This window comes from Trachurus japonicus, chromosome 8 (genome assembly GCF_045865225.1).
Source record: "Trachurus japonicus isolate A0001 chromosome 8, Traja_1.0".
Taxonomy (NCBI): Eukaryota; Metazoa; Chordata; class Actinopteri; order Carangiformes; family Carangidae; genus Trachurus; species Trachurus japonicus.
The window spans coordinates 25,192,120-25,211,806 of record NC_140914.1 but is presented as its reverse complement, the minus strand read 5'-3'; the positions used below and the strand labels follow the sequence as shown (position 1 = coordinate 25,211,806).

General features: G+C 44.5%; 1 protein-coding gene across 2 annotated transcripts in view; it reads right to left on the bottom strand.

Annotated features, from left to right (window-relative positions):
- prr36b (proline rich 36b) overlaps nt 1-15,022 on the bottom strand; it is a 33,863-nt gene extending 18,841 nt beyond the window's left edge. Inside the window, exons 1-2 of one of the 2 annotated variants that reach the window (XM_085784948.1) lie at nt 14,836-14,947; nt 14,665-14,742 (exon numbers count right to left, since the gene is read on the bottom strand). The gene's annotated coding sequence lies outside the window, so the exon portion shown is untranslated. Of the gene's footprint in view, nt 1-14,664 lie in introns of both variants that reach the window. The other variant, XM_085784949.1, reaches the window with a different exon arrangement.
- Between the last annotated feature and the right edge of the window lie 4,665 nt (nt 15,023-19,687).

Genomic DNA, 19,687 nt, shown 5'->3' with positions numbered 1-19,687 from the left:
CACATAAACATGGAACATTTTTCTACAAGCATCCAAGAGGTAGCCGGCACACTGATTGTGTGCAGATATATGACAGGATGTGCCATAACACGGTATAGGAGACTGAGCTGCAGCATAAACCCAGGGGGGGGACTCAGGCGTATATAGGACAGAATAACACATACAGTAGAGAGAGACATACTACAGGCGCCTATAAAAAGAAATTGGATCACAGATTCATAAGTCACGCTCGCTTGGAGAGAGAAAAACCTCAGGATAAACAATTAGACCAACACATTTTATGACCAGTTGGCTGTATGTGAGGTCTCAAGGGGCTGTGAGAGGTGGGGCAGTGCAGGACAACTTGTCTAATGGAGGAACAACATATTCTCCAAATAGCCTTCATTAATTTCAATGCCAACTGCAGTGTAGTGGCAAACGGTCCCCTCACACTACAAAGCTCAGTGACACACTTGGCCAGTGGAACCGCTACGGGTCGGCTTCTGTTTTCTTTTTTCACTTGGTGCAAAATGGCATCCGAGTCACCAGTGTGGAAGACTAGGTTTCTGCGAAAACAACACTTAAGGGAGTGCAAAAAGCTTTAGCACGCAAATGCACACAGGACTGTTTGTCTGATTGTATACATCACCGGTAATAACGTTGACACACGCAACTTCCAGCTATTAGACCTAAACGGATATAAAAAGAAAAGTAAGGTGAGGTGCAAAACAGGCACGGATGTGTTTGCCAAGTGGGTCAAGGCTGAAGTGAACGAGTACGCCCAAAGACAGAACGACAGTTTGACTCACGGGTCATAAGCAGAGCAGTCAGAGACGTGAGCAACTGAGGACAAGGGAAAGGGGACGTGAAGCATATGAAGCCTGATGAGGGGCAACCGTCTGCAATACGCTGTCATACATTATCTGCATCAATATCTGGCAACTTAACTGTCCCCTTTTTCTAATTCTCCAGTGATTTTCAAAATAAAGGTTGTGATATTGTGGATATTTTTTCCCCAAATTTGAAAGAAGTAGGGAGGGAAGTGTGTGGGTGAGGAAGGGGTGAGGGTGGGGGGGTTAGCAGGAAACTGCCCTGTCAGAGTTTACAAACAGGGCTAGGAGCCGGCTGCGCAGGAGGCTTAGTGGTAAGACAAACTCTGAGGCAAAGGCCGGCTGCGGCCCAGAGGAAGAGGCTTGGCCTGTGGAGCATGGGAACAGAAAGGAGAGGGGGGGAGAGAGAGAGAGAGGGAAAAACAAGACATAAAATGAGCTCACTACTGGCTGATGATTGCTGGTCGAACTGTAAAATCCAGACATCGCTAGTCATCCCAGTTTCCACTGACCTAAACTTGCAAGAACACACTCGCTGCCCTATTTCTAGAGGAGGACAGACATCATCTTTATGCCGCTGGCTTCCTGGAAACAATTCCCGCACACTCTTCCTTGTCTTTCTCTTCCCTCTCCGGTCATCCTTTACTCATCCTCTATACTAAATCTAACACGTCAAAAAGGCCCTTCTTTCTTTTTCCACTGATCCTCCCTTTCTTCCCGACCATTTTCCTCTCCTCGATTTTTCTTTCCTACCCCCCCCACAGCTCCCCGCTCTCCTTCTCCCTCTGTTCTCTGTTTGCCTTTGCACAGATGGCTGGAGCAGCTGAGCAGGGCCAGAGGGAGAGAGAAAGAGAGAGCGAGAGAGACTGAGGGGGGGGAAAAATAAAAAAAAATAGCCATGCATCCCAAACTACTACATAAGAACAGATAGGCACAACCAGTGCAACAGGCAGCCACCCAGAATGACCCGAGAGGCTGAGGGGAAGGCGACGGGTGGCCTGCGCCGCACCCGCCGGTCACAGGAGGTTTTTTAAATGCCAGTGAGGCTGTAAAAATGTGGACAGTTGGTTTAAATATGTTACAACCAATGGGAGCCTTTTAAAAAGGACAGGGTGGTGGGCACTGGTGGGAGTGAGTTTTCACTTTTGTTTCTGGGTATATCAACCTCCTCATCCGTTGTTACCCAAAATATCCAGCTTACGTTTGACTTCCAGTTTCCACAAGAGACAGAAACCACAGAAAAATTAGTCACTTTTTCCCCTTCAGTATTCCTGCAGCCTTAACCAGGTCAAACGGTGGTTGTTGGGTTGCGTCGCAGTACACAGTAGACTGCTTCGTAGCACCAGATGTTCTCTCTGTGACAAATGAAGAAAGGTTTCCAAGTTTTTTTTTTGTGCATCAAACTCCGCCCACTTGATCGTTCAAAAGTGTCTAATAAAAGCACACCGCTGTCTGCGTATAGACCTGTTATAGCTATCAACGCCGTGACCTCACTCGACCACGCGGTGAACCAGGAAATGAGACTGTGTCCAATCGCTATATTCCCCCCTTTATCTTTTTTCAGACTCTTGGTGTTGTTCAGCTTCCCACAGTAGACTAAAGCATCTGGCTTGGCTGCTCATTTCACTGCTCCTCTTCAGTAGTATCCTACATTAGTGTGAGTGTGTGTGTGTGTGTGATAAATCCTGATTGCACGCCCACTGCCAGAGGAACATTTCTCTCTCTCTCTCTCTCTCTATTGCAAGTCTCCAGACAGCTGTGAGATTGCATTTCTCTATCTGGCTCTATTGCTCATTCAGCCGCCCTGCGTCACTAGACCCATCAGTCAGCGGTGAGCATAAACAGACTCTAAACCAGGGCAGGAACACACTGTTTCATCTGCTCTCCACAGAAACTGAAGGTGAGATGGCTCCGAGCTCTAAGCTGCATCCAGACACTTTCACTACTTGAGCAGACAAAATGATCCAGAGGCCCTGTTCTTAAATTTTTCCGTCTTTTCCTCGCCAACCTCCGACTTACCCAACACTTCACTGTTTTTGTCCACTACAAAGAAATCTGAACTCATTTATAAACCGCAATATCTACGTTCCCACATGACCAGGCTTTGGAGTGACATAAAACGCTCTCTTTATTGCACCGTAATCTTCAATGCGGCTCTATGTTATCTTGAATTTCATCCCTAATTACAGCGACACACCCAATTGAAACATCACCCCCGCTAATGCTATTACAGGTTTTTTATTAAACCTAATTAGATTGAGGATAGTTATTCACTTCCAAACCGACTGACTGGGCTGTTGTTACAAGGGCACACATTTTGTGAGACTTATAAATAAGCCTATTTTCAGGCAGTAAAATTGATCGCTTGATGTGTTAGTGTTGATAAACACTGTGAAAGCTGAACCCTGATTTCAAAGAACTGGCTACACGACTTAAATTAACCAGTTTAATTCCTCAATAATCATTTCTTTGTAGCCATCTGTGTGAATCTGATTATTAAGCAAAAAAAAACAAACAAAACGTTTCCCATTACACACATTTGGACCACAGAGCTTTGAGGAACATCTAAACATAATTTTGTGGCAAGTTTTCACAATTTACGTCTGAGCGGCGTCACTAAAGCGACCGAGGAGAAAATGTTTTGCCGGCTCAACAGTAGCTGCTGCAGGTGGTTTTACATTTCTCAATAGAGATTACATTACATTGGGTTTACATTACCAAAGCACTCTCTCCAATCATGTATTTTCTTGTGGACCGGCGGCAGGAAACAACAAAGTCCATCAACCGATCTCACATGAATAAACCTAAAATACACAAGGAATGAAAAACAAACAGTGGCATTAAGCTCATTATTTCCTTGGTAAAAAAACTGACCCTGCCACCCAACTGTCTTAACACTTGGGCTCACCTCCATAACCCAGGGTAAACCCAGGGTGGCTCTGAGAAATCCGCTCTAACACCATCTTTTGTCCTGCCAAGGCTGCAGCCCAGGCTGCTGTACACACACACACAGGCATTTTCATCCCATAAGAGATAAAATCAACTCAATGACCTGGGACATAATGGTCTGTGTGAGTTGGAGCATATTTCCAGCCGAGGATTCAAAACAGATGGTTGTGTCGGCTACATTAGGTTCATTTCAAAACATGTTTAATTTTAGGCACCCTGCGCCGTGTGAAATGTTTAGAGCATAAAAGGGTCTGGTCAGGTAAGCTCAGACCAGGCAGCTGGACACTGTCCATCAGCTGCCCTGACCCCCTGTAGCCCGGGTAACACACATGAGCACAAAGGATCTGTAGCTGGGCTGGTTATCCTCAGTATTGGGCTAAAAACAATAGCTGGAGATAGCTTTTTAATTATTTTTTACCTCATATGTTTTTTTTTTATACCTCATATGTTTTCTTTTAGATTATTGGGTGTCTTTAGCTTAATTTATATTGTAGATAAGACTGTAATTCTTTAGATAGATAGATCTGTTTTTTCTCTCTCTGTTGTTACAATGAATGAATGAATGCTTGAATGCACAGCTGCTGTAACAATTGCAATTTCCTGTGAAGGATTATTAAAGTATCTATCTATCTATCTATCTATCTATCTATCTATCTATCTATCTATCTATCTATCTATCTATCTATCTATCTATCTATCTAGAACATAGTTGTGTTGAGGCAGCGTGGGAGGTTGGTGCTGGCATCCTCCAGGTCTGGCAGTTTTTTGTCACTGTAAACTTCTAAAATGTAGTTGACTTTGCAAAAATGTGTTTATTGCCCTTCACAGTCATGTGGTCGGAGCTTCCAAGCAGCGTCCCACTCCAGATTCCCTGCAAGCCTCGATGATGAGCTACACAGTGACCGAGAACAAAAGAAACCCACTCCGACACCGAGTCACACGAAAACCAGAGGCAGCGGTCAGAGTGCAGTATCATCGTCAACCGCACACACACACGCACGGGCACGCACACACACATTTTCACATTCTTTGGGCAATAATTCATCAGTCGTATGCATCATCAGATCATGTTCAAACCACAGCTACATGTGGTTTATTCTTTCAGAGGCACTTTTATAGAGTAGCCTTTGTTTCCAGTCTTCATTCTCATACTCTGTGTGTCATCTGTGTAGGTGCTGTTAACTTTATACTGTTTTCTATCATTATAAGTACTCTATATGTCATACAGTTTACTTCCAGGCAAATGCTGTGTAGTTCAGTCCTGTTGCCATTAGTCTTACACTTAATAGGCCTCGAGCGGTGAACTAATGATGGACAAGCCAGCTCTGCAAGGTGAGATCATCCTCCAAGGCATCATCCCGTCTTAATACCCACACTGGGATATAAACAAAAATGTGTGTGCGGCTGTGCGCTCAGTTGTCGGTGTGTATTCCAGGCGCAGTACGGTGTTTAGGCCAATACTGTCAATAACTGGAAGGCATCCAGCTCCACTGGGGGATCTGAGCCTTTCTGACTGTCTAGACACAAACATGCTGTTCTTGAATAATCAGGTCATCAGCATATTTAAATAGAAAACTCATACTTTGACCCCGTTTGTGCATCAAGTACAATCTACCACTGTGTGTATGAGTGTGTTTGGGGGTGCACTGACTAACTAACCATGCCTGTGTTTGAATAAAGCAGGTTACTTTAAAGAAGTGCTCACGGCAAATATCTGAATCATTAAATATAAAAAAACATGCACATGGTGGCTCTGATTCATTATGCAAATTCAAATTAAGAGGCTGGTTACTGAGCTAAATGTTCACGTCAAATCTGTTCTTGAGCTGCGGTGTGTGTTCACCACTGATCACAGTCGCTGTCACTTAGAAACAGGGGGCTCTTCGCCTTCTCTACACAAAGGCCTGAATCAAAGTGCCCCCACTCGCTCACTCCCTCGCTTTAGCCAACCAACCGTCTACGAGCATGTATGAATTGCTGTGGTATAAAGTCGGCTCTGCTTTCACAGTACACAACTGTGCACACAAACGCGCGCACACACATATGCATTCTGTGAGCCTTCTTCTCTCCCCGGGGCCTACTCTAAATAGTAGTCAAAGAGAGGGATTGTGGGGGAAGGAAGCAGTGGTAGGGAGGGGTGGTGGTGGGGGGGGGGAGACGGCAGAAAAGATGCAAAAAGAAAGTGAGCTTTTGTGGCCGATGTAACCCTCCGCTAATGCTGACATGAGCTCATGCGAGCTTGATAGAGTTACTCAAGACATAACTAATGCCTCCGTAAGAGGATAGAAGGTTCTAGCAGGGATGGCCGACGCTCGGGCCTATGGTTTTGAAGGCATTTTTAATGAGCACTCGGTGGCCTCTGACCCTGTAATTGACGTGCTTTATCTTCACGAGCAGCAAACACAAGACACTGAGCGGCGCCGTTTGCTCTTTGACGCTGCTGATAAACCGTCCTCTGTCCTTTGACACCGCCCAGGTTGGGTTCACAAAGCAGCGCATCTCTAAGTGTAGAGTAACAAATGCACTGTCTTCACGTCTTCGCTGGAACAGCTGCGCATTTAATTTCAAACTCATTTAAGAAAAACTGGTCCCCAGCAAATGGTGGAACTTGCTTTTCATTAGGATGCAATTTATTTTCAGTTGCATCGATCAAACCATAAAAGACTAAATATGACATTTTTCTTTTCCATAATCTGCATCATGATAAAACGATTTAGTCTTTGTTTAGTAAATGATTCATATTGTTCTTAAATGGTACAATAGTTCTAAACTCATCTCTGCGAGGAGCACAACTGCACTGCCTCTTCAATAATTTACCGCTCTCTTATTTACAGCACCGTCACTCAGGGTAAGTGGGGCTGACGCAGGGGACGTCAGATTTGACGTAGTCTTACTTGACTGTGCCTAGAAATGATCAAGTAAGTGGAGTGTGTCCATGTTTTCATGTGTGTGTATATCACTCCTCCTCTCTGCGAGGAGGGGGAGAATGTCAGATTCAAGACGCCACACGCTGGCACGGGGCCTGAGATTGTCTATTCAACCTACTCTAAACCACAACAACAGCCTCTGTCAACTCCCCACCCCGCTAAGGTTTACTCAGAGCAATGGCTGGAAAACTAGCAGAGTCTTGGGTATTGCCAGATAAAAAATAATGATTATAATAATAATTTAAAAGCTGTAAGATGAGTGTTTTTTTTTACTTTTATCAATGTTATATTTTATTTATTTTTTTCGTATTTTTTTTCTTCTTCATCCTATCTATCTGTTTCACTTTTTACTTTCTTAAACAGACTATTAATTTGTTTATGCCATATCTGTGACATTTGAAATGTAACAATATGTTAAAACAAATAAAACTTTGAATGACAAAAAAATTATGTAAAAGCAATTAAAGCAGAATAATCCTTTTTTTTTTTAACTGGATTTTTTTTTCTTCCCCTTTTTGAAACTAACTCAAAGGACAATTTCAGGCAAATTCAACCTGGGGCTGTGGTTTCCTAATATTTTAGGTCTAAAAGAATGAATCTGAAGATTTTCTTTTTAATTGCTCCTGTTATGCAGTAGGTCTGTCTGTCCCTGCATCACCACAGCAGCTTATAATGGGAGCAGACCGATCTTAGGCTGTTTACATGCCACAAAACACCCTTTTTTTTCACCAACAGCCTCAGACGTCTATTCAAATATACACTGAGGGGTTTGTTTACTTCAATATGTTTGTAAACGTAGCTAAAATACAAAGTCTCGCGAAGTCTCGCGTGAGAGTCAAGTTGACGTGCTTTAACTGATTATTTATTTGCAAAATATTTGCATGTCAATTTTCTGCCAACCAAGTAATGAGTTCAGTTATGTACTGTTGTTGCAGAACTGTCAAAAACCTACAGCATCAGTAGATGAATTGTTAACAATTTATAACTAGTATGGTAGTGAGGAGGAAAGTGGGGAGGGGGGGTAAAGGTAAACACACGAACACGAGTACTAGGGGGAATGGCAGAGAGACGGATCCATCTTCACTTGAGAGATCAAAGGTAACGATGTACAGCTACTACTCCCCACCGCAGCACGTTTCCTTTACTCTCAGCTAAATTTTGGCAGGAAAACTGACAACAGCATAACAGCCGCCGCAGCTTCCATCAGTCACCGTTTGAACATGTGCAGCACTAGACGTAAAAAAAAAGTTGCTGAAAGAAGCTATTTCCACAGTCAATGAAGCCATTTGCTTTACGCTGAAGGATGTCAAATTAAGCCGTCCTGTCTATAAGGAAGCTGTCTTATTATTGTGGGCGAGTTATGTAACGGCAGTGGCGGGATCACAGCAAATGCTTTCAAAGCTAATACCGCTTCATCCCACCACCACTGCAACTGACTCTATCCCCATGACACTTAGTGGGAGGGTTTCTCTGCACGTCACCACCTCTTCCGCAGCATTAGCGCACATCATCGTGGCTCCCTGCTGATCTCCAGAGGAAGCGTCAAAGGCCCGACCATGAAACAAGACCTAGATTATTATTAAACATATCCTTAATGCGGATGTGATGTACATAGGGATAGAGGAATATAAGTAATGGCCTTATTTTGTGATGACTCGCTGACTGGCAGTCTACGTGCAGCTGGGGGTAACTAACCAGTGCTGCCACTACCTCCACCGACTTGATGCTAATCACGGATCACACATTCCCCAAACACCCCCGACCTAAGGTCAGGAAACCTCAGCCTCCATTCTGCACACAAATAAACTCAAAACAAAGCCCCGCTGCTCTCCTTGGCATCCCCCACCGATAGTGGGAGGGCTGAGCGAGCAGGAGAGAGAGAGGATGCAACCTCATGGGAGAGAGAGAGAGACAGAGACAGAAGGAAGGCTTCCATCAAATGTTGTGCAAAGCTGTGAGCAAATGTCAAAAAAATCTGGCTAATAATGCGACCCTGTGTGCTTTTCCCACACTGAGACTGTTACAGTTTTGGTTTGGTTGAAACTCTGACTGTGATCCTGAGGATCGTTAATCTTTATCTAAATTCCTAAGAGTGAAAAGAGAGTAAAAAAAGAAAATAAACGTATTTCTTACCTCCTTCTTACATGTTTTACTTTTACTCTTCAGATATTGTTTCATCTGTATTAGTAATGGTTCAACAATGTTTTCAAGCTGTCAGTTTAAAATATATATGAGTAGACTTCAGCCTTTCAACTTCTTCATACTAATCTTCAACAATTCAAGTAATTTCCAACCATTTCATACAGCCTCCTTCTTACATGTTTTAGTTTTACTCTTCAGATATTGTTTCATCTTTTCAAGACTGCTTCAGCAATTTCTTCACTTAATTCAGCATTGTTTCAACAATTTATTCAGCTCATTCAGCTTCCAGCTTTCAGCAATCACCCGTATTTCCTTCAGGAAATGCATTCTCTAGTCTTTATCTGATTTCCTAAGAATGAAAGGAGTCACATTTAAATCAATGTGGAAAATTAGAATGTATGGTTAAACTGGTTATTATGCATTTAATGGTAGTATAATAAATATAAATGCTATATAAACCTTTGTCCCGCCATCCCTGGTCAAAATGATGCATTTGTCAACAAAAGTTCACACCTTACATAGAAGACAGGCCACAACAAGCACACACACACACACACACACACGCACACACACCAGTGTCCTCCCCTGCTGATCGTTAAGTGAACTCTTTAATTGTTTGCAGTACAGTCATTCCTACCCATTGATTTCCAGTGGGTCAGTGGGCTGCCTGGATGCTCAATGAGACAAACTGAGGCAGAACAAAGGCCCTGCTGAGAGGAAGGAAAAAGTCTTTTTCTGTCTCTGTCTTGTTTACTTGGCTGCTGCTGGCGTGTGTGAGAGAGCAGCAGATTGTGTGACAGACACCTGGATCACACAAGCATGTGATCAGAAAGGCTAGCACTAATCCTAAGGACTCTTTAGAGATTCACACTGAGGTTTTACAAAGTCCTCCAGCGAGGACTCGACTGAAATTAAGGGATTAAGACTACATAAAAATAAAAAAACATAACTCTTTGTTAATTCAGCTTCGTTTCCTCATGAAAAAAGCGTGGACGATCGCCACTGATGATGGTGAATTCCAATGCTCGTCACAGTTTCGGGCTGTACATTGTGTGCATTCACACCGCCCCCCTCCTTCCCTCCCTCCCTCCCTCCCTCCCACCGACAAACACCAAACAAGCCGATGTACACACAGAAACACTCGAACCCTGTGCTTCCCATGGTGCGTCCAGGCTCGGTGAAACTCGGCCCCCTGGGGACAGGCAGATTAACACATGACAGAGCTTGTTAACCCTGGACAAAGAGAGATGCTAATCTTGTACAGTCGGCCTCGACTGTCCTCAAACGTTAGCTAGACACAGCTACGGGGAGAGAGAAAGAGAGGAATAGAGAGAGAAGCCAAGAAAGAATGAGGGAGGGATACGCAGCCGTAACAGAGGCCTTAGTATGTCCCAGAAACTAGACAATACTGCGGGGAGGCAGGGCTATAGGGTCCATCGGCCCCAAAACAATAAGGGCTGAGACAGAGCCCCGACTACAGACAAGGCCCCACCAGCGAGGGCCCCGACTGCAGCCTGGCTGAGCTCCACTGCCTGCAGGGACGACCAGCAGGGCAGCGCGGAGGTAAGCTCTGTGGATATTGATCGCACAGGAGAAAGTGGGGAGGCGGGCTCACAGCTCCCACAGATGGGCAGGACAGAGAAAGACACAGACAGAGGAAGTGCATTAGTAAGGCAGGTTCCTCTGATGCTGTTAGTCCTCTCCCCTGGGAGATAAGAGAGATAGCAGTGACAAGGTTAAAAGGGGAGGACAATAAAGAAAGAGGGGGTGGTAAAAAAAAAGGGACAGAGGAAGAAAAAACAAGTAAGAAACAGCAAGACAAGAGGCGACACAGAGGACCCTACCGAGAAACTAAGGCTAATTTGTAACTTGAAGAGCTGCTGGATCATCTCCATAATGGGCTGTCTGCCCACAAACAAGCTTCTCTCTGGGGGTAAATGAGATCAGGCCAGCCCAGGACCAGCTGGTGGCTTGGATCATTGACACCAGATAGAGCAGATACAGAGATGGAGGAAGAGGACAGAACCGAGGCATCTGGACAGGATGGCAGAAACGCACCCGAGAGGTCTCCGATGCTCTCTCGAGATTTTGCACGAGGGGACACGGACAAACGCACAAGTGGAACGACTCTGTGTCCGTAAGAGGATTATGTCCTCCTGTTTGAAGCAGAACAAGGCACGTTCCAGATGGAATCTGATCCCTCGCAGGAGGGCAGATAGGTCGGATGGTCGATCAGACCGGCACCGACCATCTAACGGCTTTCTAAGAACTAAACCACAAACCACACAAATCGCCTGAATACAATGTTTTCCTTGTTTTTTTCTAAAACACATCCACTTCAACCATAAAGACAAAAGAGTGTTGGTGATGGATCTGGGCGGTAGAAAACAAATCCACTGAACCAGGGCAGAGCCAGATTTAAATGTCACCAGCGGAAATGGATATGACAGGGAAACAAAGTGGTCCCCACAGCTGCCTATGGTAAAGGAGTCAATCATTCTGTCAGCGCCAGTGTCTGGCACAGATGCCTATCATTCCCCACACGGCTATGGTGAGGGCAGGCTGGGTAGCCCCGACCACATCAGGGCAATGACGATGAGGAAGCCACTGGCATCCATATCAGTATCAATATCTGTGCGCCACAGGTAGTGAAGCAAATCTGATGACTCACATCACAAAATGTCATTTTTGGCCTCATTTTTTATTCGATCTCCAAGGCTGTGTTACACCAAACAGTTCGGCACTGCTACCACACTGTGCCATGAAAACAAATTTGGTCTTGAAGCCTAGCAACAGGCCTGCGAATGTCTATTATCCATCCTCCCACCAGAGGAATTCAGAGCGTCCAAACACAGCAAATTACTGCAGCTGCTGGCAAATACATCCTCCAAAAAACCACGCCACCAGTTGCCAACTGCATGCCCTGACAACTGTGACAGCGGCCGCCGCTATCACGACTGGGAGCGCAGACAACAGCAAAAGTTTGTGTCTGCTTTATCTACGTTGTGCAAATTCACCGCAGCGCTGCTGGCTGTTTCCTCAAGCCCTCAATCGCCCAGAAAACAGAGGAGGAAATTCAGCCTGAGACACCGTTTCTGTTGGGGGGTCTTGATAATCTCCAAAAAGAAACTATTGTGCAGTTGTTGTTCATGACTTAAAAAAAGGGGCTAAAGATGATGGTGGCAATTTATAATGACGCCAATAAGTGCAGGGGTCACGGGTTCAGGCTGAAAAAGGCCTGAGGATGACCAGCAGCACAGGCTTGCCCTTGTCACAACTGAGAAGTTCAGAGCTGAGGGGGGGGGGGGGTTCATTGTGAGTCACACCCACCCCAACACCAGTCCCCGGGCTAAGGGCAATCTGACACACAGATCTATTAATGCAACAATCATCGCCCCCTCTCAAGAGTGAGGCAGCCCATTTTGCCTCTGGCAGCCAGCTGGGGGCAAAATAGGTCATTAAAATTTAAATTGCCCTAAAATACAAGCTCATGAAAGTCATTCAATGTGAAACTATTCTTTGACAAAATTTAAGCATGTTTAGCGTAGAATAATGGCAACTGAGGGGACATGTTGCTTGTGTGTCTGCCTGTGTCTGTTTTAACCTGAATAGATGCTGTGGTTTTCATCCCGCTGCAGCTGCAACTAACGATTATCCTTAAAATTGACTCATCTGCCAATCATATTCTCAATCAATCAATGAAGATTCTGTCTATAAATGCTAATGCTTGCAATCATTTTGAAAAATAATGAAACATTTATGTTAAAGAGTCTGATGACTCTGATGACTGCAACAACTAAAAATGACTGAAATAACTAAATGTCAATACATTTTCTGATAATCAGATAATTTGTCAATAAATTGCTGGGAACTGGCAAAAACAATGGAAAATGTCAATCTTCACTATCAACATAAAACAATCAAACTTTTCATTTACAAGCCAGTGTGCAGTGCACAATAAATATATTATTATCATTACACTGAATATTATTCATCCATATCTATCATCAACAAAATGACTGCAGATCTGTCACCATACATTATTTAATTTATTATATATATATATATTTTTTTTTTAATCAGTGGGCAGTGACGGTATATGGAGGGTTGTTCAGACACTGGCGGTGTGATCTCATCCTTATACTGCACTGAGCAGCTGTAAACACTCACACCCTTCATTCTAGCCCTTCCTACAGTACCAGTGATACAGTCAAAGAAAAGCCCACTGAAGCAAAGAAGAAACTAACTACAATCCACTCCACAATGGGGCGGATATGACTGCACCCAGTTTTTAAAAAAAATATATTTCTCTCCATTACAATAATCAGCTTCATTTATTCTAGTGTCATACAAAACTTCCTCAGAAAATGGAGTGCCTCTGGCACCGTCATCCTCTATCTAATAATATTTTAAGACCATCAAATAACTTCATAAAATCAGAGTGTGGTTTTTAATGGCAGCCAAATTTAATTTCACATGATTGCATTAGGCTGCCTGTCCTCCATTTCCCTGCCTCATCCACCAACACTGTGAGTCAGCCATTCTCTCATCCATGTAAGGTGGGGTGGGGTGGTGGTGGGGGGGACTAGCTGAAGGCTTAGCCCACCTCTGACTTAAGAGTATTGGAGCGCCTCCAATCCAAGCCCTCATATTAGTTGCCCTGGGATGCCATTTACTCAGGATGACATCAATACCTCATGGTCGATCACCACAAATTATTGAGAGAGCCATGCCCACTGTGGCCACAAAGCTTGAGACAATTTATGTCGCTGTCTGCGGCACCTCAGAGGAGGGAAATAGAGTTGTGGGCTGAGGATAAAGATTTTCAATGCTTGCATGTTTGCCGTTTATTAAATGCTCTTGGCCAGGCTTTGGGAGCTGGCAGTGTTTTCTCCTCCCCATTGTTCTACAGAGGGGAGTGTAATCTGTCTTGTTGCACTCACTCACCAAAAAAGAGACTCAGTGAAGGAGCAGCTATGGGCCCCTCCAGCTTCAACTCTCACACCACAATAGCTGATCACTTTTGGGGGTGACATTAATCACCTCTGATTACATGCCAGCTTGAGTCTGTGCACAGCCCTCTCAGAGATATTTCTGCTTCACACACACTCACCCCCCAAGGTCTGAGGAAAAAATATTGCTTTAAAATGCCACAAATGCCCCTAAGTTATTCTGTTTAGTTTACCAGAAAACTGAGTGGGCATCTGAAAAATGATCAGGCGGCTGAAACATTTCTTAGCGCTCACGCACACCAACCACTTGGCCCATCGCAGAACAATGGGCATCCGCGATGGAGGATGGAGGAGGAGAGGAGATAAGAATGAAAAGTTTAGGGAGGGAAAGGGCAAACTAAATGCCTACAAAATCAAAAGGAAACTGTCTGGAAATATTGGGGAAAAGACAGCGTTAATTAAAACAATATAAATGTTCTAAGGTTGACCCAACAGATCCGCTGCTGAGCACTTCCAGCCACCGAGCAGTCTGTCTGCCTGCCACCGCCCCATCAGCCCCTCTCTCCCCGGGAATCAGTCAGTCTGAGGCCAGGTGGCTCATCGACGTACACACGTAGTGACACTAACACTAAACAGTTACTACAGCGTATTTATCAAAATTATTCATTCACACAAAGAGCCAGTACAATTCCGATGCACCGGTCGGGATTAGGAAACCACAAGTGATAACGTGGTGAGTACAACTGAGACTCCAACGTCTGACAAGGAACGGACAACGGACTTAACGATAATATTTAAAAAGACGTTAATTAGCCTAACAGTAGTTACAAACTGACGTTAGTTAGCATGCTAGCTACAACTAAAAACTAAAAACCTCGTCCTTACCAGTCAGTGCAGCGGCGAGCTAGCAAAATCCTCTCCAGCTACGCCCAGCGTTAGCCAGTACTACACCCCGACTGAATCCTCCAGTCAGAAGGAAGAAAAAAAAAACAGAAAGTGAGGATGAAGATAAAAATGAAACCGGGAAGTAGACGGAAGGAAATCGTGGGAGCAGACCGAGCCGAGCCGAACCTTGTCGGAGCCGACGGACAAGAAACTTCTGGGTGTCGAGCGCCGTTTTTCACAAGTGATGCGCGTTCACTGAAAGGAAGAAAGGAGGAGAATGACGCTTCAGTCCACACACACATACACTCACACACACACACACATACACACACACACGATAGTAGACCGGTGAGCGGATGGATGGACAGGCGGAGGAGAGGAGAGGGCTGCCGCTGCCTTCAGGTGCTGTAGGAAAAACTGGGAATAATGAAAGGACAAAACATGAAAAGACCCGTAATCATCCCGAGCTGTTGTTAGCGGTACTAACTCATCATTGGGGCCCAAAAGCCCCAGATTCTTTATGTGTTAGTGTGAAAAATCGACCATTAATTAATAATAATTAAAAAAAAGCTGAAAAATCACGTGATAGCCTAACGTTACTTAGAATAGCTCGGCAATGGGACATATTATGTTTATTCTGTTCCCTATAAAGAGTTAATAATATTAGAGGTTTGCTAATCATTGTGATGTCTGGTAGGCTTAACATGAAGATAGCCCACAGCCAGTTAGCTTGGCCTAGCCAGTTGACTCAAAACAAGGGGAAGCAGCCAGACTGGCTCAGTAATTAATTAGTCACATATTGTAGTCACTAATGGCTAATCAGCAGGCCTACAAAAACACAAGTGTTACATGAACTATTCACCGTTTTTCTGGAGTTATGTGCCAGACTATTTCTTGGCTGGGGATACTTGTCATATAAGACAACATGTGAACACCAAAGGAAATTACCGGCCAGGAAATAATCTGATACATTTTCACAATTCTGTTGCATTTTATTGACCAAACAATTACAAAGCTCTTCACAAAGCTCCACACAGAGCCACAGTAAACAAGTTACACCTGCTTTTAGCACTTAATATTTTAAGTGAACTCGCCCAATGTACATACTCAGCAGAGTGCCCCTTTATGTACAAATTTGTGTCAGGAATGTGCTGCTGAAGCACAAAACAGATGAATTATTATGTCTCCTGAACAGCAGTATCATGGTGATTGGACCTTTAGGAAAAGTCAAATTAAATGCTCTGTACACTACAATGATGCACTGAGTGGAAATGTGATTTTAATAAAGCACCAGTTCATTTGGGATCCATCCCAGTTTAATTATGCCCATATGTGTTGCATGCCTATGTGGAATGCGGATGTTATTAAATCATGTCTCATTTACACCTGTTTGACGAAACTATTTCTATTTGTCTCCTATTAGAGATGTCTTTGTGTGGATTGAGGATCCGCCCTGCCAAATCTGGTCAGCCTTGGGTGTGACACGAGGTAAATCAATCAATGACAGAGGTATGAATGAGAACAAAACAAATATTGTTAGTCCAGTAAGATGAGCACTACATAATGTTAATAAAGGTTGCGCCCATCTCCTAAATGGAGGGTGAAATGGTGGTTTTATCTTACATTTAGTGTGGCAGTGCCTTACATATCTTCACACTTTATTCTGAGGGAAAACAAAGAAAATAAAAAACTTCCATTTTTTTTCTTGTTACAAATTTCAACTTCAGAACTAGGAGCTTACTGCAAGTCCATGAAGGCAACATTCACCACCACAGCGCGCCATGCTGAAATTGAAAGGAGTGAATAGCGAATAGCAGGGGAACTCTGCTTTCTCTAAGAGTGGCCAATCACCTCCCAGGCTGGGGGATTATTCAAATTGAGGATGATGTCACCTCTTGCAAGTCACCCTACTCTCTTGCCCGAGATCCTCCCGGTTGTCTGTTGCCCTCCCTCTTAGGCCCCCGCACCCCTTTTTCTCTCCTCTTCAAACCCTTTTCTTCTTTTCTCCATGCACGACTGCACACACACACATACACACACACTCACACTTAAACGGTGCATTACCGCTGCCCCACATGCATCAAGTTGCCTGCATTGTCCCCCGTCAGTGTGACTGTTGCATGAAGAATTGAAAATCTCTCAACGCATTGCAGACCTGTTGATTGCAACATTGTAAATAAGATTATTACGATGTGATTTTGAAAAAGTTATTTCAAATTTTAGAAAGTAATCATGTGACTAATGTGCACATCTGATTACAGGGGGTGGCACATTTTTATGTTTTTTTTGTCCTCGCAGTCAAATTTCCATGTGCACCTGCCTGTGACTTCAGTTTGCCACAAAGGAGAAAGAACAAAGCCGAAACTGAGAGACGGTAAAAACAGTGAGCTCAGCAGCGAGACATGAAGTAAGTCAAGATGCAGCAGATAGTCTGCGAGGCTCTCTGTCAAGTTTTGCGTCCTCTCTCGGTCACAATTAGACACTGAGGGGCGTTGTTTCACGGCTTAACAGCTTTTGTTTCGGTGTGCCATGCTCCTCAACAGAACGGGGCTTATCATCAGAGACAGTCTGGGAGGGCATGCCGCCTGTCTGCCTGTCTGTCTGCTACACTGCTGCTCAGCTCCCAGCAGCCGCCTGCCCCTGTCTACATGAGCCAGGCTTTTGTGTACTGGTCTGTACTGGATGGGCTTCTTTTCATGTCGAGCCTGTGGTGCACTCCACTCTTTTCCAAATGCTGGCGAGGGGAGCTTTGGCCCTGCAGTGCTTGTCTGAGCTCAGAGGGGGGGGGGAGTATATGGTATGAAACTGAAAACTACACTACATTCGCACCTGACAGCTAAAAATAAAATAAAATCAGGTTTTATCTTGTCTCTCTTTATCGCTTACTCAGTTCTCCACTGAACTTTTCAATAATACTCCTCATCAGCCTATCAGTTTAGAGGGCTGCACCTCCCATCGATTAATTCCTATCTTTCAGTGTTATCTCTCGTTCAACAATGCCACTGGTGTTGCTGTTCAATCATAACTGAAGGTCAAGTCATACACACAGAAATATTTTCAGGATTAATCAAGCTATTCAAACAGTTGATCTTATTGTGCAGAGTTAAAACTGACACCCACATGCAGCAGTGAGTGGATTTCATTGTGTGATCATGCAGTGTGTGCATGCAGGTGTGTGTGCAATCGTATGAAAAGGAGACATGGAAGGAGACCAGGAAGAGGGTGCGGACTCCGGGGGATTCGATGCCTGCTGGCTTGATGCTGATGGACGTACTGGCATGGTCAAACCAGGCGCAACAAAGAGAGGAAGGTGTTTTTTTTTCACACAGGCGGTGGTGTGCAGCAGCAGAGACAGGAAGGGGCAGGGCTGTGTACCCCGCTGCACAGTTCCCGTGTTATTTATCTCATTGTTTTTTCCCCCTGGCCCGCAGTCCAGCTGGGGCAGCCACAGCACAAAAGGGCTGGCGCTCAGTCAAGCCCTTAAACCTGCGTTGGCCTCCAGTCAGGGGTCTTCTACCTTTGACAAACTCTTAGACAAACACATTAGTTATTCATGTCGGAGCAGATACTGACATGCTCTTGTTATGTTTTGTGTATTCCAGCATGTACTGTCAGATTATTGTACAGAGGTCTGAATCTCCTGCGAGCCAGCCAAGCCAACACCAGAAAGCAGCTGGCAGTCAAAGAGACACACCCATCGCATCGCAGTCGCCATTTTTTTTGCGGAGATCTTCACAAATCAAATCCCTCTTCACACAAGTGGCTTCAAAACACATGAGAGGCATTACCGTGCGTTAACACTTCACACTCTAATAACGCGAATATCATTATCTCACAAAATGGTGCTACTGTATGTGTAAATGAGAATACCAGGCAGACACAGGTTAGCACACACATGCCGGTGAGGCTGCTGCTCCCTTTGCACAGCATGGACTCCCTGAAGAGCACAAGATGCCAGCACAGCATATCATTAACATGCAGGATGCTTCTGCTCTCACCGACAGGCAACATGTGAAGAACGATGCAGAGGAACCTCATTAATGGACCATTATCATATGTCATGCGTGTTCCTCTGCAGCGTATGGGCAGGACACAGCCCACGTCCATATAATCTCCACAGGACATGGTGGTGATTTTAATGCAAATGCAGATGAATAACCTTATAACCTGTGTCCTCTGGATACAGGCTCCTTATGATTTTTATTCCAGTCATTTAATCGTGGATTAGGGGGTGAGTCGCCCTGTTAATGCAGTTAACAAGCTAGAAACCAGCTGCAAGGCCATGCCTCACAGTGCGTTTTCTCTCTGGGACTGTTTAATCAGCTTTGCCTTGAAACCTGATGATGTCCAGAGTCAGGCCGGCCAGTTCCTGTCAGTCTGACTCTAAGTGCTTCGTCTCAGCCCTGGTAGCCTTCTTGAGTAAATAATGCATGCTAGTCCTAAGGATATTGAACAACCATACCACTAAGAGGACTGAGTGTGCGCATATCTGCCTTGATCTTGTCTGTCCCCCATGCTCTCTCTCATTTGTGTCCAACTGCATCTTCAGTAAAGTGCATTTTCTTTCTCTGCCAAAGCCTGACTCTGCCTCCATTTAGCTCGTGTGTTGGAAAGCAAGGCAGTCTATGATAATGGTAGACTTCAAGGTTGAGTACTTTAATTATCCAGCAACTTAGCATTATTTATCTTTAATGAAGGCAGCAAACCCTTCCTTCTTCTTAATGTTTTGACCCTCCTCTCCCCCTCAAAGTGCCTGTGTATTAGCTTCCTCCCATTTCATTATTGCTTCTAGTCTGAATTGATTTCCTGTGATTGGTTTGTTGGTGGCTGCAGACAGAGCCTGCTCTCTCCCTCTAGTGGTACCAGACTACCACAACATACTGAACTCTCCACAGCTTCGTAGGATCCAAGCTTTGTATCACACCCATCCCTTTTCTTAACCATCACTTCATGCGAGCAGTTCATGAAAAATGTATGCAGTGGCTAACAGCCGCCCGCATCCCATACATTTTCAGCCTTCCTG